We start from the raw sequence: 13,012 nt of genomic DNA on the forward strand, positions 1-13,012 counted from the left end.
AGGGGGTGGGGAGGGAGTCCATCTGTTTAGTTCCATTTGGAACTGGGATCAATACCCTAATGTGCAGATGCAAATTCAAAGCTTATCCAAGCTGGAGAAGTGCTTGGGTCAGCAGCCCTGGACAGGAAAATCTCACGAGAACAGGCTGTCTCAGAAGATTTCCGTTACCTGCTGCTTCCAGTCGGGCTGAAAATACCTCAAGGGCAGCCTTTTGCATGGTGGTTTTGGCACTTCTTCCCCCAGGCCCAGATGGAACCCAGAAATGCAGAAGAGAACAAAACTGAAAAACTTTAGGAGAGAAGTTGATTGAATATTTTCAAACCTCAAAGTTTAAAGAGGAAAAAAAAAGGCAACCCAGTTCAAGTACAGTTCAAATCTAGGGGCTAAGCATTAAAGAATATAAAGAATCTTTTGGAGTGTGCTGTTTAACCTATTCTTAACAATAAATAACATCCCAGAGAACTTAACAAGATGTCTTCCACAAAACTCCTGTTAATTCCGCCAATAGCTCAGAGCACTTCCCCCGTCTTTTCTTTGTGTGGTCCATGAGTGCTCAGAGTCAACACAGAATCAGGCTGTATTGGGAGTCTGCTAAGGACAAGAATGTGAGCCAAGTCACATAACAGTTTAGCATTCATCAAAAGTCAGATGCCCTGTTTCTTTTCCACACTTCCTTTTATTTTCCTCTTAAAACTAGAACTTCAAATGGTAGACCCTCACATAGATCTTTTTTTTTTTTTCCTGTGGAGATATTATCATTTCAAGCTTCTTGGTCACATGGGTATCTTTAAGTGTCCTTAATGTCCCTGAACCCCTAACAAAATGCTGATGGATGGGCAAACTTCTAGTTTCTATTTGGGAACCTAAAAAAAAATTTTTTTTTTACCTGTGGAACCTGAGGATTTTTTTAAACCTGTGTTTAGACTAATTTCCGACTTCCTCTTGGGTTAGATATTGGTTTGGATAGAAAAAAAAAAGGTCTTGATTATCTTATAAGAGATGATGGGAGTTTGAATCCTGTCTCTGATACTGATTTTCTGGGTCACTCTGAACAAGTCACTTAAACCACTCAGCCTCAATTTCTTCATCTGTAAAATATAGATAATAATCCAATTTCTTTTATGAGGTTATTATGAAGATCAAATGTGATAATTTTATGTAAAGTACTTTGCAAACCTTCGAACATTATATAAATGCTAGCATAATAGTAATAGCAGATGCAGCATATGGAATAATTTCTGAACACTATTCAACTCAATTCAGTTTGTTACTTTTTTTAGCCTAAAAATAACTTTTTTCTTGATAGTTGTATTTTCTCTTGGGTCTTAGGGAACATTAATAGACTTTTGTTGTTCCTTAAAAAATGCTTACTCTTGTCTAGCTTACAGTCTTATTGTACTAAAGGCTTGATGCTAATTGAGAAGGAAAGGGAGGAGTCAAGATGGGAGCAAATGGAGTCCAAGTATCAATCTATCAATCAATATATATGGCTCTGTTTAAGAGCTCGGCATCTGGAATTAGGCAGATCTGAGTTCAAATCTCAGCCTCGGACACTTCCTAGCTCTGACCCTGGGAAGGTCACTTAAACTTTGATTATCTAACAAAAGAAATCATTGAATCCACTAGAGAAGGACATGGCAAATCCCTACACTATCTTTGCCAAGAAAACCCCATCACCCTGAGGTCATGAAGAGTCAGACAGGACTGAATGGATGAATAGCAAAATATGTTAAAGAGTAGAATTAATATCTTAAAAACTGGAGTGGTACTGAGATATAATTTAGTTTGAATATACCATTTTATATATGAAAAAACAGATGCTTAGTAAAGTTGAGGGATTTGTCCAAGATTATGACCTAGTTAGTAGTGGAGTTGAAATCAGGTTCCATGGTATTTTTTGGTCCAGTGCTCTTTTCTTAACTTAAGAAGCATTTATTGAGAACCTCCTGTGATTAAGGGACTGTACCAATCTGTACAGTCTTTGACTTCAAGGAGATCATTACTCATCATTTGGTATCAGAGGACTGGATAGAAATTTTGATTATGGCTATGTGATCTTGGGTAAGTCACTTCAAAGCATTGGGTTTCTGTTTCCTCATCTATAAAATGAAGGAGTTGGAATAGATGATAATGCCATAATATCCAAATAAGCTATGTCATTGTAATTTAGGGGGAAGGGAAGAAAATTGAGTCCTGTGAAAATACTGATGTTGAGGACTTCCTGTGTGGAAACTCCATCCACCAACACAAATTATTAACTTATCTATAAATTACAGTCTTAGAAAGCAACTTTCACTGAAAGAGTAATCTGGGAAATTTATATTTTTATATTCATTCATTTTGCTTAGATTGTCAGATTTATTGACAAATTACTGGGAAAATAGTTCTTAATAATTGCTTCAATTTCTTCTTCATTGATGGTGAATTCATGCTTTTCATCTTTGACATAGGTAGTTTGTCCTTTTTAAAAAATCAAATTAATCAATGATTTCTCTATTATGTTGTTTTTTAAAAATTATCTCCTAGTATTATTAGTTCCAGAGTTTCTTATTTTCAGTTTTATTAAGCTCTCCTTCACTGAAAGTTTAGTGTTTTGCTCATAGTTATAGTGGTTTGCTCATCTCTCCTTTTCAGATGCAGATCTTGAATCCAGATCTTCTTGCTTTCAAGATTAGTTCTCTGTCCATTACAGCAGAAGTGTCACGAGTCCTGCCAAAGCAGATTAAAATATAATTAGAAAATGTTTGACAAAAATTTTTAAAAATACTATGCAACAGACGATGTTGGTTTGCCATTTTCTAAGTTAATATGTCTCCCTGAGGGATCCATTTCTAGTTCCAATTGATTCCAATGTATTCTTCCACACTGACTTTCACTTTATCATACAGAAAACAAATGCAGAGTTAAGGTCAGATCACTTTTCTTGGATGTATTGTACTACTCTCAACTCTCCAAATGGAGAGGCCCATTTCAGGAATTGCAAGGACTTCCAATTTAAGTCACTATCTGAATTTTGTCTGTTGACTATCTACAATTTGTCCAGGACATATCTTTTTGTATCTACTTGATTCTATATTGTGTACTCCATTATTTGTGAGGGAAGGGAAAATTTTTGTCTTTCTTTATATTTCTAGCAGTTAGGTGGCTCAGTGGATTTTAGAGTGTCAGACCTGGAGACAGGAAGACTCCTTATCTTGAGTTTAAATCTGACTTCAGCCATTTACTTAGTTACTGTGTGACCCTGGGCAAGTCACTTAACTTCATTTGCTTCAGTTTCTTCATGTGAAAAATAAGCTGGAGAAGGAAACCACTCTAGGATGTTTACCAAGAAAACCCAAAATAGGGTCATGAAGAGTAGGACACAACTGAAAAATTACTGAACTACATATCTCCAGTCCTTAGCCCAGCTCTTGGAATGTAGTAAGTGCTTGTTTACTTGACTTCTCAATAAATAGGTGGTAGGAACACACACACACACACACACACACACACACACACACATATATATGTATATATATATATATATATATATATATATATATCAGGAATCAAAAATTTACAGCTTGTTGGGTTAAATCCCCAGCCCATTTTTGGTATGGTCCATTTTAAAAAAAAATGCAAACACCATTCTTAGCTGGAGGGACATACAAACCCCAGATTTGGCTCTTGGGTAGTAGTTTGCCAATCCTTACTATAGAAAGTTAAGCAGAAAAATAATGAGATTATTTTCTTCATTATGACTCTGAGAATCATAAGATCATAGGATATGAAGCTGAAAGAGACTTTAAAAGCTATCTAATTCAACAAAAAGATGAAGTCAAGGCCATGCAGTTAGAAAGTAATGGTTGGAACTCAGTTTTTGTAACTCAGCATCTGATGAACTTTTGAATACATCAGGTTTCCTTTTTATTTTAAAATATATATGTAACCTGAGTGCAAAGACCATTGGTTTGGAACTCTGTCTTTACTGGTGGAGATAAATGTCCTGTGTCTGCATGAAGGACAAGGGCAGAAAAGGCAATAGAAAAGAGATATACAACGACACATGTAAAATCCAGTGGAACTGCTCATTGGCTACAGGAGGGGGGATAAGAGGAGGGGAGGGAAAGAACATGAATCATGTAACCATGGAAAAATATTCTAAATCAATTAATTAAATAAGCATTTTCAACTTAAATAAATAAACAAATAAAAAGGAAGAAAGAAAAGGAGAGATATGGGAGAATGCCTTCAATCTGTGCTGTTTGGTATATATTCTCTTATGGATACTGTCTCTGATTTCAATTTTACTATAGTCTTGGATAAGTGTTTCTTTTCTGTTTGGTATGTATGTACTTATTATAGAATTGGTATTTGGTAGAAAAGGAGTTTAGACTTGATATAAAGCTTGGGACCCTCCTTTCCCATAAATACCAATTAGAAGTTTAGCTTGAATCTAAAAAAAATCACATTCTATTAGACAAATAATATTTAAGAGTACAGATAGATATAATTCTTGTTATTCTCTCTTTCTGAGGAAAGTCATCTCTGGTCCCAATCACCTGTTTCCTCTGCTGGCAGGAACTAAAGTCTCCCTTGGAGAAGGATGGGGAAAAGCTAAAGATATCTACTCTTGTCTCTTTGCAAACCATTTATACACATCTCCCCCCAACCTCCCACCTCTCACATATGTAATGATTTTTCTCACATAGTATTTAAAACGTATTCACCACATAGGGATGTGTGAGAGAATCACATTTTAAGATATATAGATGAAGACTATACCTAGGTAATATGAACATAGTAAGCCTCAATTCACATCACACATTGCTAATAATTCATCTATAAAAGAGAATTCGATTTTTTTTGTTTTCTTTCTGGTAACCTTATTCTCATCCCATTCATAGCACTACCTTCTTTGTAGGTTACAATCATTTCAGTTCACCTGTCTGCAAATTCAGTAGATGTGCCTAATATTTTGGGGGGAAGAAGGTCAGGTTGGGGGGAGACACAAGTGGAAGGGAGAGAGGGGAGGAGGGAGAGACAAAGACAGACAGAGACAATTTGGAAAAATTCATAGCAATTGCAGCTGGTTGGTACAGTGGATAGAGTAATAGGCCTGAAATCAGGAAGGCTCATTTTCCTGAGTTCAAATCTGGCCTTAGATACTTCTTAGCCATGTGACATGTACCCCTGTTAGCCTCAGTTTCCTCAACTATAAAATGAACTAGAAAGGAAATAACAAACAACTCCAGTATCTTTGCCAAGAAAGCCCCAAATGGTATCAGGAAGAGTTGGGCACGATTGAAACAACTGAAGGACAAAGAGCTGCAAGAGAAATCTATTGTTTAATCCCATGGCTTGGTTTGATATCAGGGTTAATACTCTATACAGCCTTAGGCATCTTTTAACAGTCACGTAAGTGATGGGAAAGGAAGAGAGACATGATTATGCCCAGACTAGCCCAGAATCTTATATATATATATATATATATATATATATATATATATATATATATATATATATATATATATATATATATATATATATGGAGGCCTACTGCTGTATTAGAATCTGGGAAAATTAAGTAAAAGACCTGCCAAAAAGATGTCAACAAAATTTTTAGTGATGTGAAGTCCCTCTGTGTTCTTTAACATCCTGTCTCAAATAGTATGGTTTAAAAGTAGGGTAATTGGTAAAGAGGAAACCAGGTGTAACACAGATTTATTCAATGAAAATCTTTACTAATTGTTACTGACTCCCAGAGTATTAATTACCATGGGAGTGAGGTGGGGAGTGGAACTTTTCTCAAAGGTACTAACATTGGGGAGTGGGGAACATTTCTGTCTTTCTGTGTCTTTTTTTTTGGTCCCAATCCTTGGTAGCAAGGGATCAGTAGGAATGTTCCCACACTTAGGCACCCTTTGTGGATCTGGCCCCTTCCTAATTAGTTTTTGCCTCAAGTGAAATTATTCTTAGTTATGGCTCCATTAGGACTCCTGGTACGACCTGCTACTGGAGGAGTCTTGGCAGCTACATTTCCTCCATTATGGATCAGCTGAGATAGTGCATATTGAAACATCAACTTAGGAAAATGGAAGTGTGAAAAGGGGTGAGTGAAGGTAAACTGCATTTCTTGAGTCTAAGAATATCCTTTTTTAAAAATTCTTTTAAAATAATTTTTATTAATTTCTTTTAACATCATTTACATTTCCCAATGTACCCCTCTTCTCTCCCTTCCCCTGGCAGAGAGCCATCTCTTATCACAAAGAATAAAAAAGATTTTAAAAATTAGTTCGATAGAAATACCAATACTGACATCATTTGTAGTGTTGGGCTTAGGCACTTTGAAAGAAAAAAAACTTAATTCCTACCTTTCCATTGTTTCTCAGCCCCATAATTTTCACTTTTCATCCATATCTGAACTTCCTACTAGTGATATTTTCTTTCTTTCTTTCTTTATTCATTCATTGATTCATTGATTCATTCATTTATTTTTGAGATATGATCTCTGAAAGAGTGATAGGGAAACTTTTCTGCCTGAGGCTCTGCACATAGACCCCTACCCTATTGACACTAAACAGGATAGCTTACAAGGCCTGTTTCAATATTGGCTTAAATAGCACAAGGCATGTCCTGTCTTTACATCAATAACCAAAAATAGAAATTCCTTCATATACACTTTAGATAGTCACTTTATATATGCTCAAAACAGCTATATCCTGAGAAGGGAATCAGTAGAGGGAGAGGGAGAGAGAAAGGGAGAAGGAAAAGGAGAGAGATAGAGAGTCAGAGACAGAGAGAGAAAAGGGATAGAGAGGGAAGAGAGAGAGTAGAGAGGGAGGGAGAGAGAGGGGAGAGACAGAAGCAGAGACAGAAAGAGATAGAGGGAAGGAGAGAGAGAAGGGATAGAGAAAAAGGAGAGAGAGAAGTCAGAGAGAGGGAGTAGAGAGTAGGGAGGGAGGGAGAGAGAGGGGAGAGACAGAAACAGAGACAGAAAGAAAAAAAGAGAGAGGGAAGGAGAGAGAGAGAAGGGATAGAGAAAAAGGAGAGAGAGGGAGGAGAGAGAGAAGTCAGAGAGAGGGAGGAGAGAGTAGGGAAGGAGAGAGGGGAAGAGAGAAACAAGAGACAGAGAGAGAGACAGAGAGACAGAGAGGGACAGAGAGAGAGAAGGGAAAGAGAGGGAGGAGAGAGAGTCAGACAGAGAGACAGAAAGACACAGAGGGACAGAAAGATAGACAGAGACAGAGAAAGAGGAGAGAGAAAGAAGAGACAAAGGCAGAGAGAGAGAGAGAGAGAGAGAGAGAGAGAGAGAGAGAGAGAGAGAGAGAGAGAGAGAGAGAGAGAGAGAGATTGAGATCTTCATTGTACCTTTCCTGTCTCTTGTCCCTGGGTGCCCCATATCCCATGTTCTTGTATAAGGTAATCCTGAGGCACTGCCCCATTCTACTATTAGTTTTTAGGGACACTGGAAGATTGGGGATTTGTAGGGTCGATAAGAGTTCAGTTCCTATCCCCAGGTCACTCCCAATATATCCATACATACAATATTTTTTTTCACATCAGAACTCATGCAGAGAGATATCTGATTGCACTAATAACTTTATGAACATGCAATACTCACTTAACCAAACAGGTGAGACTGATTTATGCCCGTTTTTTATGAACCCAGAGGCTGAGCAAGCAAAAATGGAGGAGTCGGGATATGTGTGGAGGGAAAGTTTGGGTGACAGGCCTGGGATCATCCTGTTTCCCATCCTGGTTTGAAATTTGTGAGAAATTCAATTTAAGCAAGCACCCTTTTCAACTCTGAGGCAAGCTCGGGGCCACCTGAATCAAAACCAGATGGCCTTATCGGGTCTAAAGACAACACGCGGCAGCGAGGAATCCTTTCGGCTCAGGACCACCAGAGCAAGGGCTCAGAGCCGGTGAAACCCTAGCACCGATGAATATTAATGCTCACCAGATCTGGAGTCAAGCCCTGATCTGTTTTCCTGACTACTCCACCACCCCAGTCGCACCCCCCTTTCCCAGGGCCGGGGAGAACATCGCATCATTGTAAACTGGTTATCCGAGCCTTTTAAAGTGAAATCAAAAGCTGCCTCCCGTGCATCTCTCTTCCCCAGGGCTGACAAAGGCAGGCCTTCTCGAGTGTGCCCGTAGCAGGGGATGGTTTGTTTTGGCAGAGACAGCAGGTGCCTTCCCAGCTCTGAGATGTGGAGTGTCAGCAGTGACCCCGGGGCTTGGGTGGCCGGCTTCACGCTTTCATTTCCCTTTGTCAGCTGATACACCTACCACCCACACACTGGAAGGAAGGTTCCAGCGAGTTCAGAGAAGCTTGAAAGAAAGGGAGGCTGACCCGGTGCTCCCCACCCCTTTCCTCCTGCCCCCTCGGAGTGGCCAGCCCTGGCACACTCCAGAAAGTGTGTACTTTTTATTTTTTTATTTCTTTATAAACATCCAGGGAGGTGACTGTTTCAGTGTTTGGCCAGTGAAACATTAGCTTCCTGTAGATGATTAAAATATGGCTCCGCGTAAACAAATGATGACTTAGATCCTTCTCTGAAGGCGGAGGGACCCATCGCCATCCACGGGCTATTTTGCAACTTCGTTTTTTTGGGGGGGGCTCTCCATAAGGAGGGTCTTCATTCCCAGAGTTACACTGGGGCTTTTCTCTGATTACCTTTTAATCATTCCATTCCCCCTGCCTCATACCCACACCAGGCATTGGTCCCAGATGGCCCCTAACGAGTTACAGAAGTCGAGTCTCAGCCTCCCAAAGCCCAGAGGTGCCCGACAAGGTGTGTGGCTTCTCGTCCTCCCTACTGCCCCCACTCCCACCCTCTTGGAGACATCTGCTCTGATTATGGAATAAAATAACTCTCTTATTAACCTACATCTATTTTTATAGCTTTGCCCAAGTGAAGGCCTTCCGCCCGCTGCTGGAAGCAATCATGGAATTCCCAGTGACTTCAGCAGGAACTCCCGGCCTTGAACATTTGTGTGTGTACAGGTGCTGAGGAGTTAAAGTGCCTCCCGTACCCCCAAACTTGCTGCTATTGTTCTGGTCATCTGTGGACTGTGCCTCCCAGCTGGGAGGAGGGGAGGAGGAAGCTTGGGGAGGGAGGAAGAGAGCCTTGGTTTTCCCCCTTCTATTCCACTCACCATATCTCAAGAATTACTAATGAAAGCCAAGGGCCTTGCCCACCCAAGCAGGAAGTGTGGAGGCTGGCGGGCAGGCAGGATTGCCAAGAGGGAGTGGAGTATGTGGGCAGCAAGCCCTAGAAGGCCAGCTCACACAGGTACAGTGTCAAGCTGGTTTGAAGCCTAATGGGACACAAAAATAAGGATTTTGGTGGTAGCTGGAGTTAAACTAACCCTGAGTCATCCGTCCCTAAATGGCTTCCTGAACCTTCCTTCTAAACAGAACACAATGTAAACATTCCAGAATGGGGATGTGCAGGGTAAGGGTGGTGGTTGATTCTAATAATAATTGTCTTCATCATTATTATTATCTTATTATAAGTGAACTTAGAGAAGTCAAACATATCCCAATATATCTATTCAATTACAAAAAAGCAATTGTTTTATCCACTGTGCCTCAATAGGTCAGAAATAGTTAAAAATCAAGGAATAGTAACAGGATAGTGACCCAGTAAGACAATTTCTACCCAAATTCCATTAAAAAAAAGAATTAGGTGACAGTGATGATGTCTACATAGTTCTTTAAAGCTTGTGAAGGACTTACTATAATGTCTGACTGAGGCACAATAACCCTATGAGGGAGCTACTGCTGATATTGTCCCCATTTGATAAATGAGAAAAATGAGGCTCCAAAATATTGGGTGACTTGCCTGTGATCATAAAGCTTGTGTCAATCAGAAGTGGGTAGCTAGCTGGGACTGGGAAGATAGTAAATTGTACAAGTAAAACTCCTATAATCTGGCAGCCTTTGGCTCTTGTGAACAGGGTGACTATTTTTTTCAATTTATGACCCAGATTTAATCTCTCCTTTTCTCATGTCTCCATATTATTAAGGTGATTGAAGAGTGAAAGAGAAAAATGTTTTCCTATCAGAGTTTTGGGAAATCCCTATTTTTATAGCTTTGCCTAATCAAAGGCTTTCCATCCACTACTAGAAGCAATCATGGAATTCCCAGTGACTTGAGGAATACCCAAGCAAGATATTAAACAATAGCAAATGCATTTAAAATGCATATTGTACCTTCCCCTATCCTTTTTACTTTTCTCTAAAATGACAAAGATGTAGTCAAATTATTAAAAGGAGAAAGGTTAGAAACCAGTGACAAGGAATTGCAAAGGGGAAATCAAAAGCAGTTTTTTTAAATAGGTAAACTAATTAAAGCAAACATCTGGGGTAACCTTGATCAACACCAAAAAAAAGTAAATACTACTATTAGGGGCAGCTAGATGGTCCAGTGGATAGAGTGCTGGATCCAGAGTGAGGAAGACTTCTTTTCCTGAATTCAAATACAGCCTCATACACTTTCCCTGTTTGATTCAGTTTCCTCATTGGTAAAATGAGCTGGAGAAGGAAATGGCAAACTGCTCCAGTATCTCTGCCAAGAAAACGACAAATAGGGTCAAGAAGAGTCTGACTTGATTGAACAACAAAAAGTACTAGAAGGTAGATGTATCTATCTATAAAAAAAAAAAAAAGGAATCATTAGTCTTAGTCTCAGGGACTCCCAGAAGGAGATAGGGCCAGGAATGTCACAGATAATAATTATATCTTATTACTTTTGTCTTTTCCAGCTTCTTGGCTTTGTTTGTTGCTGTTTCTTAACTAGACCAGCGAATTCCCTTAGGAAAATTTCTGTAAGAAAAATTTCTTCCTGAATGAGATTAAACTACATTCCCCCAAGTTAAAATTTTAGAATTGCTTATGGCATTAAGAGTTTTAATAACTTGTCATGGGTCACTCAACCAATGTGTGTGCTCAGGTCCTCCTTACTACCTAGGTGAGTTCTTGATTCCACCATAATGTGCTGGTCACAGAGGCTCTACCAAAAGGAAAGTTGATAATGTAGCACTAATAGGCTAAATGTTTAACCCGACATAAGAGCATCCCAAGACAGTAGCAGAGCTATGGAGGAGGATACAATATAAAGGCTTAGGATACCTCTGCCAAGCTGAAATACAGTGACTTTTAAACCATGGTCTACAACTGGATAGTGTATTGGTTCCAAGGCAGAAGAGTGGTAAGGGTTAAGCAATGGGGACTAAGTGACTTGCCCAGGGCCACACAGCTAGGAAGTATCTGAGGCTAGATTTGAACCCAGAACCTAGGCCTGGCTCTCAATCCACTGAACCACCCAGCTGCCCCCTCTTTCTCACTTTCTTAAGAGACCAAGGTGGTTTAAAGGGGATAGTGCATGACATTGGGGGAAATATTTATATTTTTGTGTCTATAACTTTGAAGCAAATAATAAAAAGTAAAAGCTAACATGATTGTTAACTGGTTAAATGGAATTGGGATGTTTGGACCCTTAAATGGAAACAACTAGTGAAGGCTTGAGCCAAAGATTCAAGAAATGAGAAACCTCTCAAATCTTAAGAGTCCTGGAGAACCCTAAGGAAGGGGGTGAAATGGTGTAGCATAGCTGGTCTTTAGGCAGTGAGGGCCAGAGAAATCATTGCTACACTTATTTTTACTAGCTTCTAAATGAAATTTAATATTTCCTTCAATTATTTCAAAACATTCTGAGGAAGAAGAAAATAAACATTTGTTATGTATCTAGTATATTTCAGGAACTTAAAAAAATTATATTATTCAATCCTCATAATTATCCAATAAAATAGATGTTTTATTAACCCATTTTTCAGCTGAGGTAACAGAAGTGCATGACTTGCCCAGTCACACGGTTAGTAAAAAATGTCTGAGGCTAGATTTGAATTCAGGTCTTTCTGATTTCAGGCCCAGCCCTCTATCCATTACCCTGTCTAACTTCCCCATGAGGTTTGAAGACTTCACCAAAATGTAAAGACCATGAAGCAAAAAAAAAAAAATCAAGAACCTCCATACTAAAGGGTTACAAAATACCAGCCACTGTGCTAAGCCCTGTAAACAAAAAGAAAGGCAATTCACTGCCCCATCCTCAAAAAGCTCATATTCTAATGAGGAAGCCAATACGTAATTAGCTTTTTGTAGACAAGATATATACAAAGGAGATGGAAGGTTATTTCAGGGTTATGACTCAATAGAGACAGGATTCCTAATTTAAGAAAATAAAAGAAAACTCTTGCAAAAATAAATCCTTTCTGAGGGATGGTGGTCCTTCTCTCCTGTTCTCTTAATGCATGTAAAAAAGAGGTAATATTTTGAATAAAGAGGCTGAAAAGCATGGCAGGTGATGTACTCCAAATGAAGTTCATAGTCATAGAATCATAAATTTAGAGCTGGAAGGGAACTTAGAGAGCATCAGGATCTTTGATCCTATGAGCATGTTTTTAGAAATGAGACTACAAAGGTTCAATGGTTTGTCCAAGATCGTCAGTAATAAATGAAAGAGGAAGAATTCAAACCCGAGTTCTCTCACTCCAAATACAGGACCCTATAATAAAAACAATAACTTAAAGCATTCCGGATCCAAGTAAAATTAACATTTTTAGGACCAGAACAGAATCTTGGCCCAAAGTTAGGTCACTTGAATGTTTGAACTATGAAATGGAAGAAGACTTAAGATCTGTTAATTATTTACCACCTGCTACCTTTCTTATCTTAAAAAAGTATGAATTTGTGGAAATTTTTTTGTTTGCTTCTTAACAAAACACACACAGAACCCCTCAACATTGCCCTATTTAAAAACTCTTAATATTTTTAGTTGCGTAGCCTTGTGCAAGTAACTACCCTTTGCTAAGACTCAATTTCTCCATTTATAAAATGAGGGGATTGGACTAGATGATCCCTAAAGCATCTTCCAACTGTGATATTCAGAGATCTGTGAATACTCCTTGGTTTACTTTTATGAGTGTAAGAAAGGAGTATGACTTGGTAACCACCTCACTTGGT

The 13,012-nt window shown here is 38.9% G+C and overlaps 1 long non-coding RNA gene across 1 annotated transcript in view; it reads right to left on the bottom strand.

The window, feature by feature from the left end:
• Positions 1 to 790: 790 nt before the first annotated feature.
• Positions 791 to 13,012, bottom strand: part of LOC103105409 (uncharacterized) — a 31,657-nt gene continuing 19,435 nt past the window's right edge. The window contains exon 3 of the long non-coding RNA XR_465172.3: positions 791 to 2,709. This is a non-coding gene — a long non-coding RNA (uncharacterized LOC103105409). The remainder of the gene's footprint in view (positions 2,710 to 13,012) is intronic.

The sequence above is a fragment of the Monodelphis domestica genome, chromosome 3 (assembly GCF_027887165.1).
Source record: "Monodelphis domestica isolate mMonDom1 chromosome 3, mMonDom1.pri, whole genome shotgun sequence".
NCBI classification, from domain to species: Eukaryota; Metazoa; Chordata; class Mammalia; order Didelphimorphia; family Didelphidae; genus Monodelphis; species Monodelphis domestica.